Genomic DNA, 21,824 nt, shown 5'->3' with positions numbered 1-21,824 from the left:
TAGATTTGAAACTCCTAGATCTTTTGAGATTCACTGAACTTTTCAATGGCATGTTTCAATCTCGAGTGTGCCCTTCAGGTTTTGTGACTGGGATGCCGAGGATCACAAAACAAGGTGTGAAGTAACCATGCAAATTACTTGGCACCCTTAAGTGTTTACCCCTCAATCGATGTGCCGGTTAACCATACACGCTCTATCGATACTATGATAAACATTAAGTTACCCTTTTCCTACCTTGTTAAATACGAGTTAGTGTGCCGGTTAACCACACACGCTCCACTAACCGACTTAAACAAAGTGCAAAGTGTAATTTCATGGATTAGCACCTTATTCACATTTTCCTAAGTAACTAAGATTGGGTATTTATAAAAGGTTTAGTTACTTAGTATTTATCATTAATACTTTTAATGAAGGGAGAATTATAGTCCTTTTCCTACCCGTTCGGCTAACGACCCTCCACCGGTCAAGGAAGCGGTGGGTGAGAGTGGACACCCATTAAACTGCCATTTTATAGGCAGTAACCTTATACCCCCCTTATAGACCGGCTTCGTGAATGAGGCCTACTAACGGTAAGACTGACTTTACTCTTATACATATATATAAATATTATTAACTTATAATATTATAAAGTATAAGGGTTGAATTTTAACTTTTAAAATTCTAAGGTCTAGTTTGGAATTAAAGTATACATGGGGGGTAACTTTACAAATTCCAAAACTTGAGGACATGTTTTGAAACCTTTCAAAACTCTTGGCTTTTTCATAACTTATGAGTTTAATTAAGGTTTAATGAAAAAAAAAATTCAAGTTCCATAACTTGAGGACAAGTTATGGAAGACATTAAATCATTTAATGATGAAATTAAAAATAGAGACTCTTCTATTTTCATAACCTATGAGACTTAATGACACTTTAAAAAGAAAAACTCTTCACTTTCCATAACTTGAGGACAAGTTATGGAGTTCATAAAAACCATTAAGATCAAATATTCCAATTAACACAATAATCAAATAATTTTTCTATGATCTAGATTAAATTCATAAGTAAAGATAATTCACATCAACAATTTTCAAGAAATTAGATAATCATATAAACTAATACAAATCTTGAAACTTTGATAATTATCCTTTGAAGACTCTTGGACTTCATAACCTAAAGAGTTAATAAATGAGACATTCCACATCCATAACTTATGGAAGTTTCAAAACTCTTAAGATCATAACTTTAAAAAAACTTTTGAGTTCCAAAATTTTATGACAAAATTTGTAACTCCTTAAAACCACTTAGATCAAACTTTTAAAACAAATAAAATAATCATATCATTCTATCTTTTAATAAATTGACCTAATTCAACTCTTGTAGTAAAGTGACTCAAATTTTACAAATAATTAGTTTTTCATAAAATCAAGTAATTATCATAAAATTTGACAAACTTCATGTTTTTTTTTTCTTTTTTTCATCAACTTGAAAAAAAAATACATTTGCATCAAATATAGTAGAAAACAACCCATGGCTCTGATACCACTGTTGGGTTTTGGTAAAATACAACATCCTATGGTGCACATACAACCCTAAATACCTTGGATCTATGTTTTCACTAATTATACATGCAAATGGTTTCCAAGGAATTAAACCTATAACTAGCATGCATTTGACATAAACCATATAATATACTAGTTAGGTAAACATACCTTTTATGTGGCTTGAAGTCTTGATGTATTTGGCCTTAAGAGCTTAGCACCAATAGTATGAAATGCCTCAAATGGAATCACAACACACCTAGGACAAAGGTGGCTCTTGAGAGAGAATTTCATGCACCAAACACCTCCATATTTCTCTAAGAAAAGAAGTGGTGATTTTGGCTATGGAGTAACCTATTTATATGTAAGATTCCAAGGGTCATAGGTATAACCCATAATCCATACCCATGGGTTTTATGATCCATGGTTCATGTGGCCCAACTCTTTATGTATCCATACATAAACTTGGTCCTACATGGGTCATAAGCCCAACACATATAAATATAACCAATTATCATAATTAGTCCCCATAGATTTAATTAGTCTCTTTTGATCACTAAATTAATTCCAAATTAATTCTTGATCGATAATAATTAAAACATATGATTTCATATTAATATATTATAACTTATAATATATTAATAAACCATAAATAACCTTCTCTCAAAAGTCCATCCTAACAAATTGTCCTGATGATATGCAACCCAAATGGACCATGCTACTCTCGGGTCAAGTACATACCAATAATAGTTATGGGCTTAGACATCTAATCCAATAAACCCTTGGACGGATTTTGTACCTCCTCCTCCCTCTCCTAAGTCATCTTGTTGCTAGTGGTGTTTGTGACTCCATTAGAGGTGCAACATTTGAGGCACTAGGCTTTCAAAAGTCAAGATCAAGAAGGATTGTGATTGTTATTGTTACATAACAATCAAGGTAATGTTTCTAACCCTAATCATATGTGATTTTCGGATTTGTATGCTAGTCATTAGGGTTTATTGCTTTGGTATTCAATGTTGTATGATCAAATTAGAAAAACCTAGATCAAAGCAATTAGGGTTGCATGTACACCATAGGAATGAAGTTATGCTCATAACCCATCACTTTCAAGCTGAGATTGTTGCGGGTTAGATAGGAGCTCAAGCTCCCTCATTCTAGGATTTTAAGGCATGTGGAGCTCATGAGTTCTTCGGGGATAAGGACCCCATCACTAGTCGACATTGGATCATTGATATGAAGAATGCTCAGTGGACAAGTTTTTGCCTTGAGGGGGCAAAGGTGGGATTGTGCATCCTACTTGCTTAGGGACCAAGCATGAGACTGGTGGGAGGAGATTAGCCGGGTAGTAGGGTCAGTGGAAGTGGTAGTCATGGCCTGGGAGGATTTCGTCCATAGATTTCAGAGGGGGTTTGCACCAGCTATTAAGGTGCAGCAGCTGGCGAGTGAGTTCCAATACCTTCGCCAGACTACTGAGACTGTGGCAGAGATTACCACCAAATTTAGGGAGAGGGCTTTGTTGGTCCCGTAATATGTTGCGGATGAGGAGATGAGGAAGACTAGATACCATGACGTGTTGAGAGAGAATATCAGGGAGTTTGTGAGATTTTTAGGGTTCAATACCCTGAATGATATGATCAAGAAGGACTGTTAGCGAGAGATTGAGTTGGAGCTTTGGACGAAGCAAAAGCCGGAGTAAGTACAGATAGTTGTGGGCCAAGCGAAGAGGCCCAAGACTTCTGATGCTTGCACTAGAGGCATGTAGGGTCGTGGCCGTTACAGCAAGTGCGGTAAGCCAGACAGTAAGGCATGTCGAGTGATGAGTTCAGGTTGTTATAGTTGTTGCCAGTTGGGCCACAGGAGTAGGGACTGAGCCAGGAGTGCTTTTATTTGCTTCCATTGCAATTATACCGTCCATTTTCCAAGATTGTCAGGGGGATATGTGGCGGCGCCCACGCTAGCCACATTGAGGATTATAGATGACCACAGGGTAAGACGGAGACTCCTATGGTGAAAAGCATGGCATTTCAGCTGACCACCGATAAGGCCCGTGCAACGTCGGATGTGGTTACTGGTATGTGTCTTATCTCTATATTTTATTGCTTTCTTTGTTTATGCTTATGATTATTTTGATCTTGTATAGGGACCTTTTTGGTTAATGGTATGACCACTCATGTCCTGTTTGACACGGGTGCTACCCGATCCTTTGTATCTCTTGCACTTAACAAGAAGTTTTATGATGCTCATGGGATTTGGATTTCCCCCTAGAGGTTGGAATTGCAGATGACCGTATTGTAAGTGCTTCGAGGGTTCATCGCGAGTGTGTACTGAATTTGTTTAGTGAGACATACTCTACTGAATTGGTGTCGATTCCCTTAAAAGGATCGAAGGTTATTATCGGGATGGATTAGTTAGGCCCCAACGGAGCTATATTTGATTTTGGGCGGCGGTTGGTGAGAGTTTGAACCCTAAGTGGGGGAGAACTAGTTATTCCTGGCAAGGAAGCTTTGCATGGACCGACTCTCTGTTCATATATGAGAGCCATGAGAAATCTACAGTAGGGTTGTTATGGGTTCCTAGCTTATGTTGTAGACACTCGAGATGAGGGCAAGACGGAGCTGGTAGGGTGCCCATTGTCCGGGATTTTCCCGATGTGTTTCCTAAGGATCTTCCAGGAGTGCCTCTTGAGATGCAGGTTGAGTTTCAGATTGATATGATCATGTTGCGGCCCCGATAGCCAAGGCATTGTATCGCTTGGCATCGCCAAAGATGCAGGAGTTGTCTGTGAAGCTTCAGGAATTGTTAGACAAGGGTTTTAATTATCTGATCAGTTCTCCGTGGGGAGAACCTATTCTGTATGTGAAGAAGAAGAATGGTTTACACATGATGTGCATTGATTACCAGGAGTTGAATAAGCTAACGGTGAAGAACAGTTACCGACTTCCGAGGATTAATGATTTGTTTGATTAGATTCAGGGTGCATCTTGTTTTTCCAATATTGATTTGCGATCATGGTACCATCAGAAGAGATTCAAGGATGATAATGTGTAGAAGGCAGCCTTCCGGGCTCGGTATGGTCATTACGAGTTCCTGGTGATGTCATTCAGGCATACCTATGCACCAACAGCGTTCATAGATCTCATGAACCGAGTCTATAGGCCGATGCTAGATAGCTCTGTGATTGTATTCATTGATGATATCCTGGTCTTCTCCAAGACCAAGGTCAACATGACGATCACTTGCGAGAGGTGTTGGAGACCCTGAGGAGGGAGAGGCTTTGTGCCAAATTCTCCAAATGTGAGTTATGGTTGTGCGAGGTGCAGTTGTCTTTATGCCATATTCTCCAAGGGTATCTTGATCAACTTGGCCGTGATGCGATGGGAGGTTCCGAGGACCGCATTTGACATCCAGAGTTTCTTAGCCCTCCTAGGGTATTATCGAAGATTTATCCAGGATTTCTCCAAGATTGCAATGCCTTTGACCCGTTTAACAAAGAAGAATATGATCTTCTAGTGCGGACCTGATCAGCAGTTGGCTTTTGAGACTCTAAGGTAAAGATTGTGTGAGGCCCCTATTCTCGTGCTTCCTGAGGGGTTGGATGACTTCGTGGTTTACTGTGACACCTTTATTTCGGGTTTGGGAGCCGTTCTTATGCAGAGGGGCTAGGTGATTGCTTACGCTTTGAGGCAGATAAAGCCTCATGAGGCGAACTACCCTACACATGATTTGGAATTGGGGGTCGTGGTATTTGCCATCAAGATTTGGATACACTATCTATATGGGGTTCGGTGTACTATCTACAATTACCACAAGAGTTTGAGGTACTTGATGGACCAGCTCAATATGAATATGCGACAACAGAGATGGTTAGATGCGGTAAAGGATTATAATTGTGAGATCCTGTACCACCCTAGGAAGGACAATGTGGTGGTTGATGCTTTGAGCTATAAGGCGATGAGTTCTTCTATTTGAGATATTTTCTTGAGGATGGTTGTCACATGGCCTTTGTTGGATGTGATCGAGAAGGCTCAGGTGGATGGATTGAGAAAGGAGAATTGGAAGGTCAAGTGGATCAGGGGACAGATTCCCTTATTTGTCAAAGACAGTCGAGGGTTGTTGACTCAGTGTGGTAGAGTTTGGGTTCCGACATCATGTGGGGTGAGACAGATAGTCATGGAGGAGGCGCAAAAGTCAAACTTTTTTATCTATCCGGGGGCCACGAAGATGTACAAGGATCTGAGGTTGAGCTATTTGTGGCCCTTTATGAAGAGGTAGATATCTTGGTTTGTTGAGTAGTGCTTGACTTGTAGGAAAGTCAAGGCTAAGAATCAGAGACCCCACAGCAAGATGCAGTCCTTACCCATTCTCATGTGGAAGTGGGAAGAAATTACCATGGATTTCATTACAACATTTCCATGGACGACATGTGGTATTAATTCTATATGGGTCATTGGTGACAGATTGACCAAGAGTGTGCATCTCATACCGATTTTCGAGAGCATATCCGTTGAGAAATTAGTTGATATCTATGTGCCGGGAGGTGATAGTTCGGCATGGGGTTCCTGTTTCGGTGGTGCCAGACCGGGATGTTCATGTCACCTCCAGGTTCTAAAGGAAGTTTCAAAAGGAGTTGGGTACTCAGCTGTATTTTAGTAACTAACAACCAAAGTGAGCAGACAATTCAGACACTTGAAGATATGGTCCAAGCTTGTGTGCTAGATTTTTGAGGGAGTTGGGATACCTACCTCTCACTGGCAGAGTTCTCCTACAGCAAAAGGTTTCATGCCAGTATCAACCGACCGTCATCTGAGATGTTCTATGGAAGAAGGTGCAGGACCCCAGTTTGTTGGGGGGAGGTCGGGCTTCGAATCATGGGGAGTACAGAGGTTATACTCAATACTACTAAGGTGATTCAGCAGCTGCACGACAGATTGCGAGTCATGTCAAGTCGGTAGAAGAGTTATGCAGATCGGTAACGTTCAGACCTTGAGTTCCAGGTAGGAGACTTGGTGCTTCTAAAGGTGTCACCTTGGAAAGGTATCATCCGATTTCGGAAGCGGGGCAAGTCGGACCGTAGATTCTTTGGACCTTTCAGGATTTCGGCCTAGATGGGCAAGGTTACATATCGGCTGGATTTGACTGATGAGCTCAGCCAGATCCATAACACCTTCCATGTGTCTCAGCTTCAAAAGCGTGTGGACGATGAGTGTGCAGTTGTTCCTTTGGATGATTTTCAGGTTGATGATCGCCTGAATTATGTGGAGATATTAGTGGCGATCTTAGATCGGAAGACGAAGGCTCTGCGTAACAAAGGAGTGTCTCTAGTCTGGGTCCAGTGGCAACATCAGAAAGGTTCTGAAAGGACATAAGATCTTGAGGCAGAGATGCGAGAGCACTACCCAAATGTATTTGCGGTAGCACACTTCGAGGAAAAAGTCTAGTTCAACTGGGGTGAGAGTTGTAACATCTATGATTTTCAGTTACTCACTTTTAACCCTTGGATTGTGTTTTGGTTGCAAGAATAGTCCTTAATGGCATTTTCATAATTTTCGGATCCAGCTTAGTACGTTGGGCATAAAACTTGGTACGTTGGGCATACTCGGTTTCGTGCTAATACGCTAAGCGTATGCTGGTACGCATGGCATATGCAGCCAGGGTACAAAACCTAATTTTTAGGGTTTGGACCCTATTTAAGAACCTTTATAAACTCATGCACCCTCTTATCTTCATCCCCCTTACTCATTTCGAAACCCTAAAGTGTGTGACTACATTGTGAAGCCTAAAGAACCCTTCTTGGTGTCATTTTGGAGCCTTGGAGTAGAAGGACGAACCTTGAGGTTTTGGTGTTTCACTCAAGGCCTTGGATCCAGCATCTACTTCCCTTGGTGCATTTTTGGAGGTAAAAAGCTTCAACTTTGGTGTATGTTTCTTACAGATCTAGTTTTAGCTCAAAGTTGTCACCTTTTGTCCCAAACTTGATCCTTGAGAGTAGGAGGTACTCCAAGATGTTTGAGTTGTCCTAGTAGAGATTTTAGGGTGTGCTAAGTCATAAAAATGTGTTTTTGGTCACTAGTTTCTCTCCATGCATGTAGAGTGTCTTATTGGATAAATAAGTTAGGGTTTTTGGAGCTAAGGTCTTAATAGCCATGATAAACCATAAATTTGGAAACTTTATGGTTAAGGACATCCTTTTGAGCCTAAATTTGAATTTTGGACGTAAATTCTTAAGGAATAAGCACTTAATGACTTAAGTGGAGAGCAGTCGTGTACACCACATGGGCGTAGCAAAGGGTACATTGCGTGTACGTGGTCAGCTTCCCAATCCCTGGTCAACCGCATAGTACACCCCACATACATAAGGAGTACGCATCGCGTACTCACTGAGTCAACGCGGCTAACTCTGTTGACTTTGATCTAGATTTTAGTAGGGTTTAACCTAGGGGTATTTTAGGTTTTTTGACCTATATGCTGAAATTGTGTCCTTAAATTTATTAAGGTGATTGGTAGGGTTGATCTCAGAGCGGCGTGCTATTCAGTTTGTTTATTTGTCTATGAGTTGAGTTTTCTCACTATATCCATGGTTCGAAGAAACCAATGTCATCCCATTATTTGTTATGTGGAATGTTAGTCGTCTCTATGATGCTTGCATGAAAGACTAGGATCTGGCCCCTGGCAATTATATGAAAGACTAGGATCTGACTTGCAGTGGTGTTGATTATGATGGCATGTGCAGAATTAGAAAAGATCTAGTGAATCATCATGTAAACTATGAACACATGGAGTAAATAAATCTTGTTAAGCTCTCATTACATCTTGAAAGAGTATATAATTGGGTCTTGTACAAATTCTCTCTCTAGACTAACACTCCAAAATGATCATTACATAAAATGAGTGTCACTCACTTCCTTATAAAGGAAAGACAACTCATACAAAGGAGTAAAGCACAAATACATCCAAGAGTGACTTTGCACCCTAACATTCTCCCTCTAAAAGTTAGGATTGGATGTCCGGCTTCAATATCCAACGAGATCGCGCGATTAAGACCAAACTCCCCCTTGAAGTAATACCGGTCTTCAAATCCGCAAATGAATACCCGAAAACTCGCTTCGAATACCCATCATTCTCCCTCTTTTTAGAATCAAAAAATGATTATAAAACCCATTAAGGGTGAGAAGCGCTCGAGGAATGAACTTCACAATACTCCCCCTTGATGTGTACCAAAATGAATCACCAAAAATCTTGCACGGAAAAAATCATGAAAAAACCTCAAAAAAAAAATCCAATTTGTGAAATTTTTTTACTTTTTGTGTGAAAGTTGCAAGATTTTCCAAAATCCGGGTAAAATATGTCACTTTCTGAATTCTGCAGGGACCCGTTGTGCCAAAACAACCAAATATGCGAAATTCTCCCCCATTTGCAAAACTGGGTAGAAAATGTTAATTCGCACAAACTGTAGGGACTTGAAATGTATATTCTTTAATTTCTCATAACATCAGCCCATTTTCGAAATTTGGTATAATCTGCCAAAATTTTGAAACTTTAGGAACACATTTCGAAAGTTCTACATTCTTCACTTCCAAAATGTCGAAAATATGTCTTGATGTCGAATGTGGGTGTAAATTGACAAATTTTTGAAAGTTTAAGGACCAATTTTGAAACTGGGTTTTCTTCTTCAATTCGTTACTAAGATTTCCAACCAAATGGCCAATGGCCTAGCGGTATGGAGTGACCTTCTCATATGAGAGGTCAGACATAGGTGGTTATTTAGGAATAGAATAGTTAGTTTGCAGTTAAAAAAACACGAAGATTTCCAATCACGAGTCGATACCAAGCAAAAAACTTTCGAAACTTCAATCCAAGATACAAAATCTTCGAAATTAAGATACGCCTCTTAGTCTCGACTCCAATCCATGACCCATATTTCGAAAGTATGATCAATGTCAAAACCATCAACATCAAATCCATTCACGAGCACATACAAATCTATCGACATTTTATCTCGATTACAAACCTTCGAAGTCAAGAAGTGTAAATCCAAGATCAATCAACCAAAAACGAACCAATAACCAACATCAGGCCTTCGCTTTTTCAATCAATCCTTTGCACATTCCTTCTGAACTATATCATCACAGGATTCACTTTTTTGCAAATCATCAATAACCTTCATCCCAAAACAACCTGTCCTTCGTTTTTCAGTTCATCAATATCAAACAAAATCGATTTTTCACACCATCAATCGACATACCAATCGATTTCACAGCCTTATTAATCTTCGATTTCCCAGCAACATCAACGAATGAAGACTGTTTGAATATCAAACATCCAGGCATTCAATTCCAATAATCCATCAGTCGAAACTTTGAAATGGAGATTGACTCCAATATCCAAACGACTCAAAACAATACCAACAAATCTGATTTTCACTTCCCCTTTGACTTTCTTCATCACCAAATCAGAATCAATTTCAATTCAACTCAAAACTTAACATTGCAAATCGATTTCACATCACCAATTGTTCGATATCAAAATCCATTCTTCGATTCTTGACACCGATACCATTTATTTCAAATCATCTCAGTCAATTTTAACAGCAGTTTGACACCAAGAGATAACCTTCTCTTTCTTACATCAAACTCCAAGATATACATTAACACACCAAACAATACTCGAAAATCAAAATCGAAAATCATATATCTATCTGATATGAGTTCTTCAGATGATTAATACGAACTGATCATCCAAAATCGAAATCAATTTCAAACAATTTCTAACGAACTTAAGAACCAAATACTACTTGTATTCAATCAACAATCAACCAAGGAAATATCGATTCCAATGCAAATCGAGTTTCGATTTTATCGATCTTGACTTTAATGTTGACCGTTCTTGATCGGATTGTTAATTCTCAATAATATCGAGTATCTGACTTCAAGTAATAAGGGGGTGTTTGGCTTAGCTTTTCAAAGCCCAACAATCCTTTTTGGGAAAGTTACAAAAAGTCAGGATTTCCTGACTTTTTCAAAAAGTTCGTTTTCCTTATGTGTAAACTACAAAAGTAGCATTTAAAACTAGTTTTGCCAAACATCTTTTGCTTTTTTTTCTTTTCCAAAAAGGGCTTTTGGCTGTGAAAAGCTAAGCCAAATACCCCCTAAGAATTGCACTAGATAGATGAACTGTATTAAATTTGTAGAAGTGGTCTCAATGACCAGTAATATCAAGATTCAGATTTGGGCTTTTGAATGAATTAAAATGGATCATAATGATTTTAATTCAGTTTTGGGCTTGATCTAAATTTTTTTGTTAGATCAACAATGGGGTTAGAAACAAAATAGATCCAACGATTCAAAACGATCAAAAACGAAAAACTAAAAGCACGAATCGAAATCATGGACGTTTTGGAATCCATTTGAGAATTTGAGATACCTTTTTGACAAATCGAGTTCCATTTTCAACAAATAAATCAAATTTGGAAGATCTTGGTTCTTTTGTTGGAATGAGAAAATCTCCAAATCAAAGATTGTACCACCCACTATGCGTGACGTACAACTCGTTCTTCGTGTTCTTCATGAAACCAAGAACATCTTCAAAAGAACCACCAACACTTTTTGGTTTTGACTTCAAATTCAATGCATCACTTGGAGATTGTTGCTTTGGAACCCAAATTTGCTTCACGGATTCCGGCTTCACAACATTTGATGATTTTTGTGAGTAGACCCGCTTGTTTTTGCGTTTAATCTTCTTCTTCTTTTTCTTTCTCATCTTTTTGCAACTTTAAGACTTGATTTCATGAACAAACCCACTTTCTACAACTTCAATTTTTTGAGTTTGAATCAAATCTTTTGGAGTTTGATACTTGTGAATTTCTTGGATCACCGGATTCCGATAAGGAATCATTCCTTCAAACGAATCACAAGAACACAAAATATCATCGATTTGAACTCCAATCGAGCAAAAAACTTTTTCATCTACATGAGAATCAATTTGAATCTTCTTATCATGAACTTCAAGAACATCAAGAACATCTTTAACAAACCTAAGAGCATGAAGATCACTTGGGTTTTCAACAAGAGAAATGTATATTTTATTAAACAAATCTCTTTCTTCTCCTTCTTTTCGGTTATCACTATGAACTAACATGATCATGGAAAGATCATAGAAGCATTCAATCTTCGAAGGTGGTTGAAATACCAATCTTCCATGAACATCCTTCAAACCTCCATAAGAAACCATAGAATCCAATGAAATCAACCCACTTAATAATAACCCATAAAATTGATATTCGTTGACCTTGTATTTCACACCTTCAATGATTACAACCCAAGAATCATACTCCAAACGCACCATGATCACAAAAACTTGAAGATTTCTAGAGAGAGAAAGTGATTTTGAATGGGTTTTTTAGAGAGAGAAAGGAGAAATCATTTGCATTCTAGTGAAGAAAACTGAATTATGAATAGAGTCAAAGATGAATTCGATTTCTAGAATCCAAAAGCTCTCTAAAACACGAAGATCAAAACACAATGAAGAATCACCAAATCAAGATTGCCACCATGGATCAATTCTTGATCAAATCAAGAACACCCACTCCGATACCAATTATAGTGGTGTTGATTATGATGGCATGTTCGGAATTAGAAAAGATCTAGTGAATCATCATGTAAACTATGAACACATGGAGTAAATAAATCTTGTTAAGCTCTCATTAGATATTGAAAGAGTATACAATTGGGTATTGGGTCTTGTATAGATTCTCTCTCTATACTAACACTCCAAAATGATCATTACATAAAATGAGTGTCACTCACTTCCTAATAAAGGAAAGACAATTCATTACACACATAAAAAGAGTAAAGCACAAATACATCCAAGAGTGACTTTGCACCCTAACATGGCCCATGGCACTTGTATGTAAGACCAGGATTTGACCATCATCATTGTAAGGAAAGACCATGGGGGTAGCCCATGGAACTTGTATGTAAGACCGGGATTTGGTCCTTGGCATTTCAAGGAAAGACCATGGAGATTTCCCATGGCACTTGTATATTTTGGGTATATGGTATTTTGGGGAACTCACTATGCTTTGTGCTTTCAGTTTATATTTATGGTTTCAGGTATTTCCGATTCGAAAGGGAAGGGTCGGCGTGATGGCACATCAACCTCCCTTTATGATTTCCACATTTGAAATAAGTGTACTATGATGTTTTGAATATTATGACTTGATGTTGGTTTTTACAGTTAATGAATGATTTGATATACTTTTAAATGAAACTTTTTATTAGCGTTTGCAGGATGTTTCACACACACACACACACACACTCTCTCTCTCTCTCTCTCTCTCTCTCTGTGTAAGCATCAATTATGCCCATTTTTTGTGTCAAATATGTAATGTTTTAACTATGTTTGTTACATCTATTGACAGGAGAAAAGTAAGAAAGCAAAAGCAGGTTTGAAGCTTAATAAGAATCCATCCTGACTAGGCTAAAGCAGGTTTGAAGCTTAATAAGAATCCATCCTGACTAGGCCTAGTATTGATTTATAAGAATCTATCCTGACTAGGCCTAGTATTGATTTATATATTTTTAAGGCTTTCATGAGGTATGAAATGATATATCAACTCCAATCGGATGGATGCTTACTGAGGTAATTCATCTTATTATATATCAAAACAAATAGATGTTGTAGTTTTGTTTCTTCGATTTTTATTTTTTGGAATGACTAACTATATAACACCCATAATTTCCACATATATCTATATAACGGGTTTGATCCCTCGACCTCTCAAAGAGGGAGATGGCGCCTTACCAAATAGGGGCAAACCCCATTAATTATGTTTCTCTAATTATGTTCACTTTATATTATAATTTTAGTGCCGCCAACAACTTTGCATTCAAAAGAGTGGACACTATTTAATGAGATGGATGTTTGATTTTGTGATGATTAGAAAAAATATATATTAAAAAGATAAAAATAAAAAATAAATAAATAAATAAAGCAAAGTAAAAAGACGTGTTATGGATATATAATCAAATAATATTAGACTTAAAGTTGCGTAATAGAACCTAATTGCATAAAAGAGAACCACGCTAAATAATGAAAGAGGTCGATATTCTCTGGGAAAATGACTCTTGAGAGTAATTAATTTTTGCGTTTGTACTCATTTGGTCCCTTTTTTTTTGTATTCAATATACCATCGAACTTGTTGTTGGTGTTTACCATAGCCCTTTTGACCGGCTTTTGACCTGTGATAGCCGGTCAAAGGGTTATGGTGAACACAAACAACAAGTTCGATGGTATATTGAGTACAAAAAAAAAAGGAAAGGGACCAAATGAGAACAAACTCAACAGTTGGTTACCCTCCTGATTCATTTTCCCTTTACTCATTTACAACAAATCCCACATCATCTCCTACTGATATTAATGACTTTATGAGACTCATTCTTGCTTCTCTTCAAAACATAACCTACGAAAGGACATTATTCATACATTTACAACTTTATAATGCACTTGAATATTTATTAGGGGAATCTTGACTAAACAGGCGCATTTCATGACTACATTTACATTTCCAATCAAATGATTTGTCGTATCATGGATTCTAAACAAGTCTACAAACGAGTGGAATCACAAGTTCAATGATTTTTGAGTTTACTTAGCTTTAAGATCAAACTCATGGGATAAGATACAACATCAATATGTACAATATTATGGTGATGTGTCTATAAAAGCAGCATGATATTGTACATATTGATGTTGTATCTTATCCCATGAGTTCGATCTTAAAGCTAAGTAAACTAAAAAATCACAACACTTGTGATTCCACTCGTTTGTAGACTTGTCTAGAGTCCATGATACGATAAATCATTTGATTGCAAATGTAAATGTAGTCATGAAATGTGTCTGCTTAGTCAAGATTCCCCTAATAAATATTCAAGTGCATTACAAAGTTGTACATGTATGAATAATGTCCTTTCGTAGGTTATGTTTTGAAGAGAAGCAAGAATGAATCTCATAAAGTCATTAATATCAGTAGGAGATGATGTGGGATTTGTTGTAAATGAGTAAAGGGAAAATGAATCAGGAGGGTAACCAACTATTGCGTTTGTTCTCATTTGGTCCCTTTCCTTTTTTTTGTACTCAATATACCCTCGAACTTGTTGTTTGTGTTCACCATAACCCTTTGACCGGCTATCACAGGTCAAAAGCCGGTCAAAAGGGCTATGGTAAACACCAACAACAAGTTCGATGGTATATTGAATACAAAAAAATAGAAAATGGACCAAATGAGTACAAATGCAAAAGTTAAGTACCCTCAAGAGTCATTTTCCCATATTCTCCTTATATCCTAGTTTTTTAATAGAAACTCTGTTTTTTGAAACCTGAAAGGACCTGATTTTGTGTGGTAGATCTGCAACCAAATCTCTTTATGTGGTCCCATTTTGTGTATTATAATCTCCATATATGTCCCGGTTTTTATAAACAATCATGTTCTTTTGAGGATGATAGGACCTGATTTTTAGTACTCAATGGTCATGTTACCTAATTCAAAATCGGGTTATTTAATAGATTTAAGAAGTTTCTATAAGCTTTTTTGTAGCAGTGAGGGAACAGAAAGAGGAAAAAATACAAACTTGTCTAGATTTAAGAGGGTCTTATAAGACTTGTTTTTGAAACCCATATTTTTTTTTCTAAAATCTAATTTTTGCTTTCCATTGCCACCATTTTTCCATATGCAATACCGTCCCTAAAAAGCCCACGACCGACCTAAAATTCTCTCCAGCTAGTGGTACAAAATTTTCTAGTGGTGGACAAAATAAATTAAATGAAATACTCAGAAGATAAATACAATAACAGTTACAAAACCTAACATACAAATAATAATGATTGTGCTGAACTCATTAAATAAAACAAATAATTTAGCAACGAATTAAAAGTGACCCAATAAATTAGTTAGGGAAGTCTCAAGGACAAGTAAAAAAATGAGAAATTAAATATCTCCTACCTTTTAATGATGACATGTATAATATTAGTATTCTAAAATATCATTAAATCTCATTAAATAAGCATTAAATGTCACACATGTCATCATTTCATTAGATAGGAGGATATGTAGGAACAAAAGGTAGAAAGATATTTAATTTCTCAAAAAAAAAATATTTACTACTCTCTTGTACTTTTAAAAATATTTTCGAAAAGACAGTACTTTTAAAAATAATTTACAAATGATTTGGATGTGGCTCAATGGTACAATATATTTTATCAGGCCTTCAACCTACATGTTGTATACATTGTTTATTATGAGTTGCTAGCCACGTTATATGAAATTGGATGTTAATATAATATGTTATCTGGTTTTCTATTTCAAGGCATTGATCACCCTCAAAGACATGTTGAAAAAGTTATCACATGGTTTTAAGAAGAATCTAGGATACCAACAAACTCGGAAGAGGTTGTTAAGAAAACTATGTAAGTTATAAGCTCAATCGTCTGGTAATTCTGTTGTTGGCTACTTGACATGTTGATCACGCTTATAACCTTGTCGTCTCTTTCACTTTGTCTGATGTTTCTTGCTTGATGATACGTTCAGACATAATCCAAGAATTTTGTGTGATGCGATTAGTAATTGGTAGATACAGATAGGAGAATTGAATCAGGTAAATAATTAGCAATGGTGGCATGATGGAGTTGAAGTCAGTTAAAGGTTACTGAGCGTACGATGGAACTGAAGAAGCAATTGATCGCAATAGACAATGTAGGGAATGTGACCGAAGGGTGAAAGAGGGCGAGAGTAAGAGGACTGATGTCGACGCAAGGTCTGTGGAGCAAACAGACGAAGATGGTTTCTCGTTAATGTCGATATGAGGGTGATACGAACACCTTTATGCACTAGCTAGGCTACGTTGTTTTTAATTAGTCAAAGAGTTAACGCATTTTATTAGGAACCCATTACTTTATTTTGCATGCATGTTTCCTATTTCTTAGTTAGTGGTAGTATAGTTAGTGGTAGTAGTGGTACGTTTGCATATTTAGTTCACTGTAACTTGGTTGAAGGGAAGAAAATAAAAATAGAAAATTGCTCCAAGTCTCTGTCTTATCTCTTAAGTTCTTGGGAGATTAGCCTCCTCTAATTGGCTTCTATCATTTGGTGCTTTCATATCTCTTACCATGCCTCCCAAAAATGAAAACAAAGTTGATGAGCCACCAACCACAAATGACCAACTCCAGGCCCTTCTCCACCTTACCACTGCCACCAACCACGGATTTGATACACTCACCACAAACATGAACACCCTCATCACCCTCCTAACTAATCAACAAAACAACCAGCCCCCTCCACCTCCGCCGCCACTGCCACCACCGCCACAACAACAGCCAAGACCACCAAAAATCATTCTTCCCAACTTTGATGGTACTACCCCACTTGACTGGTTGTTCCAAGCAACCAACTACTTTGAGTACTATGCAATGCCGCCACCATAACGACTCTCACTTTCAGTTTTTAATTTTACTGGCGAAGCTCTGAGTTGGTACAAGTTTTTGGCTAATAACCAAATACTTGGTACACGGGAAGAATTCTCTCGAGCATTGGAATTGTGTTTTGGCCCATCTACATATGTGAATCATCAAGCTACACTCTTCAAGCTTACACAAACTTCCACCGTTTCGGCATACCAAGCCGATTTCGAGAAAACTAGCAATTGTGTTGTAGGCCTTACCCTGGAAGCATTGTTGAATTGCTTCTTATCCGGCCTTCGAGATGACATTCAAAATGAAATAGCACTCCACAAACCCACCACCCTTCATCAATCATACGGTCTTGCGAAGCTCATTGAAGACAAACTTTGTGCTCTACTTCCATCTTTGGAGGGTTCCCTTGCGACTCCACCAACGAAACCGCCTTTACTGCCCGCTCCTTCACCATCTCCTGCAACACTTCCAATCAAGCGATTAAGTCCTATCGAGATGCAAAAACAACGAGCGGAAGGTTTATGCTACAATTGTCCCGCAAAATATCAACCGGGTCACCAATGCAACCCACCAAAATTTCTCCTTCTTCGGTCGGAGTCCGACCCGCCATGGACTTCCATCGCCCAACATGATCTCGGCCTTGAGGACAAGGCCATTTTTCAGGACGGGAGTATTGATACGAACACCTTTATGCACTAGCTAGGCCACGTTGTTTTTAATTAGTCAAAGAGTTAATGCATTTTATTAGGAACCCATTACTTTATTTTGCATGCATGTTTCCTATTTCTTAGTTAGTGGTAGTAGTGGTATGTTTGCATATTTAGTTCACTGTAACTTGGTTGAAGGGAAGAAAATAAAAACAGAAAATTGCTTCAAGTCTCTGTCTTCTCTCTTAAGTTCTTGGGAGATTAGCCTCCTCTAATTGGCTTCTATCAGAGGGGTTCATCATCTGTGTCGCTGTAAGGGTTCACCGGCAAAAAGAAGTCGGAAAACGGCATGGGGGAATAAGATGGTATGAGTAATACAATCGCGACAGCGAGCACAAATTTTGACCGTGGGGAAGATGACACTAGGAAAAGGTGGGACTCTTCTTTTATTTCCTTTTTTATAAAGAACACCATTTTCTTGTAAATAAATTTCAAAAAGCAAACATTTTGTAAATATTTATTCAAAGTATAATTTTTGGGTAAAAAACTTCAATATATGACAACTATAAGACAATTGTTAATTTGATTTATACTATCTCAGATTTCTATTATAATAAAATAATAGTTTTATTCTCTTTTTGATATGTGTCATTTTATTAGACCTTTTAATTAATGCATATTTTATTTTATTTTTTTGTCATGTGTCACCTTATTATATTTTCTAATTAATATTTGTCACTTGTCAACCTATTGATTATTTATTTCAAATTTTAAATTTTAAAATTTTCACTCTATCTACATTAAATTAATAACATTAAAATAAAATTAATATAAATTATAAAGTGATATAATTTCACATATTTATTTAAATCAATTATAATAATTTTATATATAACTAAAAACTCTCTTAATTAATAATTTATTTAAGAAATTGATTAATAACTTTGAATTTTTACTATAAAAGTTTAATTAGTTTTGTAACCGTGGTTCCCACAAGTTATAAACTAGCTTTTTAATAAGACAAACCATATCTCTTTTAGGTAAGAGAGGTCTTACTATTTTGTATTCAATGCACATCAGTAAGACAATCTTTAATGCAATCCATAAATTTTGATGTTACCAACCGAAATGTGATAACTTTGGGAAATTGAATAATTTAACCTTTATAAACGATCATTTTAATAAAATCATACCTCTTTTACGTAAGACACGTCTTACTGTTTTGTATTTCCATCGATGTGGGACATCGATAAGACAATCTTTAATGCAATCCATAAATTTTGATGTTACCAACCGAAATGTGATAACTTTGGGAAATTGAATAATTTAACCTTTATAAACAATCATTTTAATAAAACTATACGTCTTTTAGGTACGACACGTCTTACTGTTTTGTATTTCCATCAATGTGGGACATCAATAAGACAATCTTTAATGCAATCCATAAATTTTGATGTTACCAATTAAAATGTGATAACTTTGGGAAATTGAATAATATAACATTTATAAACGATTATTTTAATAAAAATAACCAACAATTTTTTTGGTAAAATGACCACATGCTCTAGAACATAACATTCTGGAGTTGTGGTCTTCGTTTCAGAATTCCTATTATGGATTATAGCATCCGTTGGAATGTAGTCAACATTAATGTTCCCTAATTTTTTGTGTAATCGGTAAATCAACGCAATGCATCCATAATAACGCTTACAAAGACAATTCGTGAGTATATTCAATGAACTTTTGTTGAACGCAATTTAATGACAGGTACAATAACGGGTGCAAATATTAATTATTTAATTATTTGTACAAGAGCCTTATCTAATCATATTTAATTTTCAAGGAGGTTGATTAACATACTCACCCCATATGTTGAAATGGTGCCTCATAAAAGGATGCAAAAGTCTGTTCGATGACAAGCAACAAAGATCCTGCCAGAGATCTCGTTTCCTCTCCTGTCCGACATTTATTGAGGTTTTGATTTTAAAAAAACATGTGTTGTTGATCTGCACCGTCATACATGTTCATGTGGGAAATCGTGCAGTATGGATATAGTGTGTGGTCATCCTATTGCAGCATCTCGTTATTTGAATATCCATGAATTACCTTATATGGTACAGATATATTACTGGGCTGATGTGTTTCTGATTGCTTACCAAACACAAACCATGCACCCTCTTCCCCTCCATCATAATGGAAAATACCAGACCCTTTAATGGTAGTTTTATTGCCAATATAGTTGCAATTAATTATGTTTGTAATTGATTTGCATTGTGTAATGAAAAATATTATTATTGCCCTTATATTTGTTACATATTACAAAGATAGAAAAAACATAATCTACAAGTACCATAATAATACTAACAAACAAGAAAACATTGCATATTAAAAAGATTAATAAGCGTGACATAAACTTAGTTGATGAACATAAAGCTTACAACTTGTACACAAGAATTCGAAAAAAAAAATCCAGCTACAAATTAACATTATCTTCAAGTGCATATTTTGGTTTTCAAGTTTCTTCTTAGATTGAAATAAGTTACCGATTATCAACGAATTATTGTCTTTTGCTTTGTCAACCCAACAAATAAACTCAAGCTGTGGTCCCTAAAAATTTTTGATCAAACACATGACATATATTGTGTAAATTAATATTAATTCAAAGAAAAATAATAAAAGGATAACACACATACCTCTTTAGGACAAGCGTAACAAAGTCATCCATGGTAAAGAGTTTGGACACTTGAATTCCTTTATATAATGACATTTACTACGGTTATGATTCCTGACACTATTTCAGAAACACATTCCGGTGCCACATTCCGAAATTGCTATTTCAGACCCTAAATTTGAACAATAATTGTCATAGATTCCTAAGATATGTGTAGTCATTCCGAAGAGTAAAAGTCATGGATTCCTGAAAGTATGTGCAATCATTTCGAACAATAAATGTCATAGATTCCTAACAGTATTTCGGATCCTCATTCCAGAGCCACATTCCAAACTTTCTATTCTGGACCCTTGTTTCGGACATTGCTTTTGTATGTAATTGTCATAGATTCCTGACAGTGTTTCAGACCCTCATTTCGGAGGAACTTTTCGGAATGGCTACTTCTGACGCTTGTTCTGGACATTGCTTTTGGACCTTAAAATACACCTAACATGCATCCTCAACGTTTAAAATATTTGGAATGAATTCATCTCACGATGGTGTTTGGAATTGTGAAGTAGAAGATTGTTATGTTTGTTCAGATAATAACCCGTTTCCTGAAGGTCCAGATTTCCCACTCCCGGATAAAATGTCTGATGACATTTTCCTAGCTATGAAGGATGCAGAAAAAGCAAACGAAAAGGACTCTGAAAAAGTTGCACACTAAATCAACATGCATACGATCTAACGGAACAAGTAAATGAAAAAGAATAACGGGTTGCTGAAGCTATGTAAGATGTGAAACAAGCTAAGTGGATTGAAAATCCAATTGTGGAGATCAATAAGCTTCGTGCATAATGGGACTGTCTAACAGATGTTGTTAGATTTAGAGGATATTTTATTGATAGGGAACAAAATGTGTATCCATTATAATTTCCTAAATTGTGGAAACCAAATCTAAGTATGTATTAGGATTTATAACGATCTTTGCAACAATGTTAATGAAAAAAGGATAATTGTCATTTTAGATAATCATATCGTTCCTTTTATAAAATTCAGTTTCATAAGACATTACAATATCCATAGTTAAAATTAGATGACATTTCTGGTCGATAACTGGGAACTTGCATCCGATGCAAACTAGCTGTGTCTACATGATTTTCAAACAATTCCATGTACGTCTCAGTTAGTTTGAAACCATTATAAGTCATTTCGACTCGATTTTCTGTTATTGGAGTTGTCATACGTGTTTCTTCGATTATGTCCATTGTGTTCATAAATTGTCTTATATTTCAAACATGGTAATTGTCACACCCCTGAACCAGACGGCGGAAACGTCCGGGGGCTGTCGTGACTCAATTGAATACCATAACATTGAAGATATGTGAAACATAACAACATTCGTCACCATTCATTAATATAGTACAACCAGTAGCGTTTACATGTCATACATTGTTAAACATTACATTCCAACAAAAATTAAATTGTTCGGTTCGAAAATAAACTGCAAGCCGTCACTGAATATGATTTCCTTTGGTTCACTGGT

The sequence above is a fragment of the Lactuca serriola genome, chromosome 8 (genome assembly GCF_051521515.1).
Source record: "Lactuca serriola cultivar US96UC23 chromosome 8, Lser_US96UC23_V15, whole genome shotgun sequence".
NCBI lineage: Eukaryota > Viridiplantae > Streptophyta > Magnoliopsida > Asterales > Asteraceae > Lactuca > Lactuca serriola.
The sequence above is the reverse complement of the archived record's forward strand: the minus strand, read 5'-3'. Positions refer to the sequence as shown.